This window comes from Bidens hawaiensis, unplaced genomic scaffold (assembly GCF_021521415.1).
Source record: "Bidens hawaiensis isolate Kalapana, Puna unplaced genomic scaffold, B.hawaiensis_p1.1 tig00012096_1, whole genome shotgun sequence".
Classification (NCBI taxonomy): Eukaryota; Viridiplantae; Streptophyta; class Magnoliopsida; order Asterales; family Asteraceae; genus Bidens; species Bidens hawaiensis.
The window spans coordinates 8,305-16,948 of record NW_027491972.1 but is presented as its reverse complement, the minus strand read 5'-3'; the positions used below and the strand labels follow the sequence as shown (position 1 = coordinate 16,948).

General features: G+C 35.2%; 1 pseudogene; it reads left to right on the top strand.

The window, feature by feature from the left end:
- The first annotated feature begins 255 nt into the window (after positions 1–255).
- LOC143539924 (3-beta-hydroxylase pseudogene) lies at positions 256–1,949 on the top strand (annotated as a pseudogene).
- Positions 1,950–8,644: the final 6,695 nt, after the last annotated feature.

Below are 8,644 nucleotides of genomic sequence, written 5' to 3'. Positions count from 1 at the left end.
ATTTAATTTTTATAAATAAAATATGTTATTTTTAATAAACCCTTGATTAATAAAGCTTTCTTAATAAGATTCATAACAAATCTAAGTAATGAAAAGCTTTGTAAAGATTACACTCGATCATTAAACCCGAACTCCTCTCTAGTTTTAGATTCTTTAATGCAATCCGTATTTATTCCGTAATTATTTGATAAATTACGGAATCATTAAACCCGAACTCCTCTCGTGGCTTCATCTGCGGAAACAGCACGCGAAATCATGAAAACGCATGATTTAATCTTTGCAAGCCGACCAAAATTAAGTATTCCGGACACGCTTACTTACGGATCTAAGGACATAGGATTTTCACCTTATGGAGAGTATTGGAGGCAGGTGAGGAGCGTTGCGGTGCTACAACTTTTAAGTAATAAACGAGTTCGATCATTTCGACAAGTGAGAGAACAAGAGACCCGTGTTACGATTGATATAATCGGTAAAAGTTGTGGATCGGTGATAGATCTAGGGAAGTTGCTAAATTCGCTTACAAATAATATAATTTGTAGGATAGGTTTGGGGAGAACGTATGAAGGGACAAAGTTTAGTGACTTATTGGTAAGGTTTAGTTATCTTCTTGGTTCTTTCTCTGTTGGGAACTATATCCCATGGTTGTCATGGGTGGATCGATTGAGTGGTTTAGAGGCAAGAACAAAGAAAGTTGCTGAAGAACTTGATGAGTTTCTTGAGGGTGTTCTTGAAGAACATATATGTAAGAAAAGAACGGTGGATGGTGATGACAAAGGCTGGGATTTAGTTGACATCATGGTAAAATTGCTATGTACAAACATTATTAGAGATTCAAACGGAAAATACCAACAACTTTATCCTTCATAGAGATGCCGTTAAAGCTCCCATCATGGTAAAATTGCTATGTACAAACATTATTTTATTGTGTAGTTATTTAAAATTTGATTTCAATGTATAAACATAATTTCACTTTTTGTGTGTTGTTTGAGGTAATTTAGACTTTGTATCTTAATTTGTAGGACGCATTTTGTTTATGGGATACTCTACTGGCACCTTAAGTTATGATTTTTTATGTTTAGGCCTTTTATCTCTGTTTTTCCTTTGTCAAGTTAATTCAAGTAGGAGCATGCAAACTCTTAAATCAGCTTTATATCATACGGTCCATCAACGCCCACAAAAATAACATAGCTACACACAATTATTATTATTATTATTATTATTGTTTTGTATATGAATAATCGTTTCAGATTGTGCACCTCTTGTAGGACTTATTTGCTGCTGGAACCAATACTATATCCACGGTCATCGAGTGGGCAATCAGTGAGCTAATAAGACATCCAAGAGTCATGAAAAAGTTGCAGCAAGAGATTAGAGAAATTGGTTATGGAAAACCCATGATTACCGAGGATGATTTGGAGAATATGAGGTACTTACGAGCTGTCCTCAAAGAGGCGTTACGGTTGCATACACCACTTCCATTACTCATTTGCCGAGAATCTACACAAGATGTCAACCTAATGGGGTACGATATTTCGGCAGGTACACAAGTTTGACACTCCGGTTAGGTATGTGGGTGTCAAACGATGTGATAAAGGATTTGATCGAGGGCGAGGTCTTGGGCATGGTCAAGGACGTGGTCATTTTTGCACACAAAATTGTGATGACCAGAACCATAATAACAAAAATGGCAATGGAATTAAGAGGCCAGACTAGAAGAAAATAATATGTTATAATTGTAACAAACTTAGGGCATTAATTGTGGGAGTGTACAAAGGAGAATATGCACAGCAATATGGTTTTCCATAAATGAATTAAGCACATGCAATGGTGTAGGTCCATTTACCTCTAGATCAAGTGAAAGTTTGATAATAAACAAATCTAGATCTATGAAATACCAATTGAAATGGTATTCAAGATCCAAAATAGAGAAATATGACAAAAACGAGTGAAACCGAACACCCCTACTAATAAAGATCGTTCGATTGATATAAAGCCAAAGATACAAATGTTGTTCAATCCTACTAATCTATTACGAAAACCAAAACAAGTCTAACACATGGTTCCCAAGTTTCTTTCCTTTTTCATTAATCTTTCATCTTTAAGGACTTTTGACTGAGCCTTGCTGATTTCTCCAAAGAAGTGTGGATTAATAATTAGCTTTTAAGACTTTACTATTGCGATGACTTCTTCGTTCTTACGACTTAGCGCGTCAGCGACCGCATTAGCCTTACCAGGATAGTACTAGATATCGCAATCATAGTCCTTTATTAATTCTAAACACTTAATCTGCCTCATGTTCAACTCTTTCGGATCGAAGAAGTATTTTAGACTCTTATGATCGGTATAGGTGGTACACTTAGTACCATATAGGAAGTGTCTCCAAATATTGAGAGCGTGCAGTACTGCTTCTAACTCTAAGTCATGCGTCGGGTACATGCTTTCGTGAACCTTCAACTATCTGGAATCATAAGCAATAACTATTTTCGTTGCATTAACACACAACCTAACCCACAATGCGAACCATCAATGAACACCTACAAATCCTCAATACCAACAGGTAAAACAAGGATTGGAGCTTGTGTGAGTCTTTTTTCAACTCTTTGAAAGCTTCTTCTTGATGCTTACCCCAGTTGAATACTACAGTCTTTTTGGTCATTCCAGTCAATGATGTGGCTATCTTGGAGAAGTCTTGAATGAATCTCCTATAATTACCGGCCAACCTTATGATACTGCGTATCTCAGTTGGGTCTTTTAGAATATTCCAATTCATTATTACCTCAATATTAACGGGATCCATGGTGATCTCTTCAGGATTGATTGTGTGTCCTAGATATAGTACCTCACGCAACAAGAACGCGCACTTTGAAAACTCAACATACAGTTTTTCTTTACACAAGATCACCAATACTTCTCTTAAATGCTCAGCATGAGCAAACTCACTCTTCGAATAAATCAATATATCGTCAATGAAAACAATGACTAATTTGTCTAACATTGGCCGACATACCCTACTCATCATATCCATTAACGTTGTCGAAGCATACCGCGTCTGTAACGTAGTCTTCGGAATTTCCGCCTCTTCAAGTTTCAAACGATGATAGCCTGATCTGAGGTCTATACGTGAGAACCAACTAGAACCTTGTAGTTGATCGAATGAATTTTCAATATGTGGCAACAAATATCTATTCTTCACCGTAAGCTTATTCAACTCGTGGTAATCAATACTCATTCTCATACTTCCATATTTCTTCTTTACGAATAACACCGGTGTGCCCCACGTGGAAACACTCGGCCTTATAAAACCTTTATTTGTTGCAGTTGGGACATTAACTCTTTCATCTCGGACGACGTCAGACCATAATGTGCTTTCGCTACGGGTTGTGATCCTGGTAATAAATCTATTTGAAATTCTACATCCCATTCCGGAAGGACCTCATGGAACACTTCTGGATAGTCATTCACCACAGGACATATTTCGCTTCTTTCGTCTCCGTCGTTGCTTTGACAAGATACGCCAGGTTAGTACCACATCATCGCCTTAACAAACCTTCGGCTTTTATCATCGAAATGACCTTAAACCCCGAACTTTATTTATCACCATAAACTGTCACTATATCATCATCCAAGGATTTTAATCTAATCAACTTACTCTTACACACTATCTAAGCCTCAAACTCAGACAACAAATTCATTCCAAAAACCATTTCGCACCCTCCTAAGGTCATAACATAAAGGGTTATAGGGAACTCACGCCCCTCTATATCTGTCTTACAACTTTTAACCATTCTCATAATTTTAACAAAGGTTTCACTAGAAGTTTCTAAAGTAAGAGTTTCAGGAACCAGAGAGCATTTCATTTTTACTTTCTAACAGAATCATGTAGCTACAAAAAAATTATTCGTATCTGAATCAAACAACACAGAAGCAGAAATACCATTTACTAGAAACGTATCTGACACGATTTATGGATTCTGCTTGGCTTGTTCCTGTTCAGCATATAGGCCCTAGTCTTAGGCCTAGACTTGTCACCATTCTTCTAGCCACTTCCCCCCAACATCATCACGAGTAAACTCCCTTTCCATATGGCCAGTTTTTTTGCACTTTTAGCAATGAAGCTCACCAATATAGTCACGGGAGTAGTGCCATGTTTTCCCACCGTGTATCTTCTCACAAGTTTTGCACGATTCATTCACCCACACTATAGGTTTCTTTTCTTAAGTATTGGTCAATTGAGTGTTGGATTGCTTAGCAGGATTGACCCATTTCTTCACCTTCTTATCCTCCACCTCAACATCCTCAACGACAACATCATCGTAAACCATCCCTTCTAATTTAACAGCAGAGTCAAATGTTGCTAGTTTACTAGCCCTGAACAAGTTTCATACGTTTTGTCGCCGTAAGATTAATAAATTTAACTCTGCAATATCCACATTTGCATCAGAACAGAAATGTTTCGTTATCATTTCTTTCAGATCATCCCACCTCATAGCCTTAATCTCTCCTGGATCCCTTCTCTTCTCAACCGTCTCCCACCAGAAATGGGCCTCATTATCAAATTACTGAGTAGCCAATCCCACCGCTTGGTCGGGACAACATTCACTAATTCGGATAACTTTGTCAATATTAGTTATCCATTGGAGGGTAGCTATTGCATCTCCCATACCATAACTTTTGGTGGATCACAACCCTTGAACAATCTATAAGTGCACCCACCACGGCCCTTCTCCTCCTTACTATCCCTCCCATACCAGGCTTCACTAGAGTCACCCTTTGTAGTCTCATCATCTTTCCTTGTATGCTCCCTGGTTTGCTTGGTGGTTTGGACGTGACTTCCAACAGACTTTTCGGGCTGCAGAATCTTCATTGCAGTAGCCACAACTTGAGCAATAACAGCTTGAAAAGCAGGGTCGAGTTGACACCCTGCAGGTTTGCTCTACTCTCGCACATATGGCCTATCTTCCTCTCTTGTGTTGGTAATATATTCTTTAAAGGTTAGTGGGTTAACTCGTGTCCTACCACGGCGTCTGGTGCGACCTCCCAGTCCAAGAACTTCGCTTGCGCTTGCCATTCGTATTCTATAAGAAAACACAAACATCATCACTTTAAGGACCATTTAGTACAAGAATAGTAAGGTAAACAGTTAATGACGGTGGCTAGTTCTGATTAACTAATCACGTTACTCTTCGTCTCCTATGCATTTCCCTTTATGACTTCGTGTGTGCTAAGTCCTATATCTTACCCAGTTAACAATCATACAAGCAATTTCACATAATCATATATAAGCACATACTCTTATCTATAGCAATTAAGCTAACTATCTTACACATTATTCTTTATATATGATTTTAGTTATATACTTTACAGTTATTGAGCTTGCTTGAGTGACACTTTAACATTTGTTAATTCTCAAAACCCGAAACTCGTACAATTTTATTATATTTATATATATATAGTTGTATAATTTGGATTTTAATTTATTATTAATTTATATTTTAAATTGAATATAGTGTCATTTAATTTTTACAATTTTAATCACAAGTTGTATTTCGTACCTTTGTTGCATCTAAACCTAGTCCAAGGACCCTTGGTCGGTCGTGATGCACGACACACATACCTGTTTCATTTTTCTTGTTTACTCTTTGTAGTTACTCCAATTAATGGCCATTTCAATGTGTTAAGTTTCATGTTTGTATTTTATTAAGATATAAATCATCCTTTACCTTAAATCCTATGTTTCAACTCATTTATTTTGATTAATCAGATATTTTCAAGTGTAATCAACTCAATAAAATTATTTTGAACAATTCAAAAAACTTGAAACACCCATTAGTGCAATTCAACTATAAACTGCTCTATTCTCCCTTTAATTTCACTTTACACAAACTCAATTCTCGAAATTTCTTTGCTTTGTTTGTTATTTAGTGATTTCTCGCTACTTTGACTTTAGAAAGTCAAACCGTTAAAGTTTATTTGTTATTCTTGTGTTCCATCCTCGGGTATGTTTATGTTATTTTTCTGCATGTTTTCATCATTTAGAACTAGATGTTGTGTCGAAAATGAGTTGACGACAATGTTAAATTCCTCAAAAACGAATTCGACTCGCTTATGAGACCGTTCGTTTAAAGTTTGGATGTTTTTATATTTTTTTAACTTCTAAAATTTGATTCTTTCATCTCCTAATTTCTAAAATAATATATTTTCCATGTCAGAACCAAATTTGACATAAGTCTAGTTGTGTCCGACTAAAACCGAACCACTCCCTTAAACTACTTAAGGCATGTTTCACCCCGGAGTGAGTCAAACCGGTTTAACATGACTAACAACTATTGGGACTATGGCTTTTAAAGAAAACTAAAAACGAGTAACTTATAACCACTTTGATCGGATATCTAACCTAATTTTAGTGAAATATATTTGTTCTCAAAAACTCTAAACGATGAACCGAACTCTTCTTTTTCTTGTTCGTCTTGTACTTTTCTTGATTCATATCATTGAACCTAGAAAATTTTTATATTTTCTAGGATCGCTCGTAGGACCGAACTCATTTGGTTCACTCGCTTAAATGTTATTCTATCTTTTACTTATCACCGTGTCATTTGAGTTTTTCACTTTTATATTTTGGGGTGTAGCATGTTCAAGTTTCTTTTATAATTACATTTGTGATTATTATTTCAAAGAAATTCGTGTTAATGTCAAGCATGTTAATATATATTATTCTTGCATATCATTTTTGGTTATCATACGTGTATTATGTGCAACGTGTTTATTGCTTTATGGTTGGTACATAAAACATTAAACATCAAACATCGAAGTGAGAGGGCCCGACGAGATGTACCTGGGCCGCCTATACTATTTCCCGGTTGGACTAAATGGTGGTTATCATTGCTCTGGTTCCTCGACCTTGGTCAGGAGAGTGGGGAGCTATTTCATACCTGTTATCATTTACGTTATAGCTGGTAACCTAACATCAGACATATGAATCCAGCAATGTTTTCCTATTATATGTATTATTTTTAAACTTATGAAATGTCACCAACTTAAATGCTGACAAAAAATATATTATTTTTAACGTGATACAGTTTGATACGATGAAGTCAAAAACCAAGAAAACTAGATCGACCTTAGGTTTTATTTAAATGAATAATTGTTGTTTCATTCCGATGTAATGATATTTGTTTTATTATTGAAAAATTTGTGTACATATGAATTTATGGAATAAATAAATATATTGCTACTATTAACAATGTTACCAAATTATGAGTAATCTGTACATTGCACCCGAGCGTATCTTGCTTAAAGACGGGGTGTTACAGATTGGTATCTAAGCCGTAACTACAAGATAGATGGTTAGACGTCGCAACCTAGTACACTTATAGTTTATTTTTATGGACCCAACCTCATGTATACCCAATGTGTTATGTGTACGCATATTTTCTAACGTTGCATGTATACCCAACTCTAAAGCTTATGCTTATTTCGTTTTATAGTTTTTTTTCTTTGAGTTTTCAACGAAGTTGTGATATTTAATGAAGCAACTTGTGTTTCAATATTTTGATATTTTGTACTCCTTAAAGATTGTTTTACGTGACAGGATTGTAGTAACTGGAAGAGGGACAAACTTTTTTTTCTAACCCTTGACACCAAGATTTTAAACCTAAGGATAAGCAATGCGTATAAATCCCAATCAACAGCGGACCATGTTGCTTACCTGGAGGGTTCGAAAAAGGTGGTGGAACTTAGTAGGCCAAAGCATATCACACCAAACGTCATACAAACCACAACTTTATGTTTTTGTGAATAGAAAGTGGCTACACTCCTACTCTTAAAAATTGCATACAAGTCATGGTGTTTCATGTAACGTATTATTCCAAAGATTCAATTGTTAATGTTGTGATTTAAAATTGAAAGTTCAAAAAGTCATGCTGATACATGAATAGTCGAGTTTCAATTCGATTTCTTTATTTATATATTCGTTTATTATTATGATTTGAATTAAAAATTCCAAAACTTATGGTGTTACATGTGTAGTCTAGTTTCAATTCGTCTACTTTATTTCTACATTCATTTATTATTATGGTTTGAATAAAAAATTCAAAAACTCTTGGTCATACATGAATAGTCGAGTTTGAATTCATTTTCTTTATTTATAATTATGGTTTGAACTGAAAGTTCAAAAGGTTATGATGATACATGAATACTAGAGTTTCATGTCGTTTTCTTTATTTATATATTATGTTATTATTATGGTTTTAACTAAAAATTCAAAAGTTATGGTGGTACATGAACATTCGATTTTCAATTCGATTTCGCTGCTTATATTAATTTTTAATTATGATACGAAGATCCATGCTGGTTCATGGATATGCTAATTTCAAATTTGATATAGTTTCCATATGGTTATTTAGAAGCTTATGATATTGTTATCAAAATGCGAAAACTCATGGTCTTTCATGGACATTTCGTTTTCGATTTCAAATTTTGTTTCTTGCGATTTTATTTATTTATTTTTAAGATTTATATAGAGTGATTCCAATTTTTGGAATGTTTCATTGGCTGTTAATAAGAATTTCATATTTACCTGTCATGTCACGAAAACATTTTACACTTCGCATCATGTCTCCCCGTTTTCCTCGACATCTCCCTC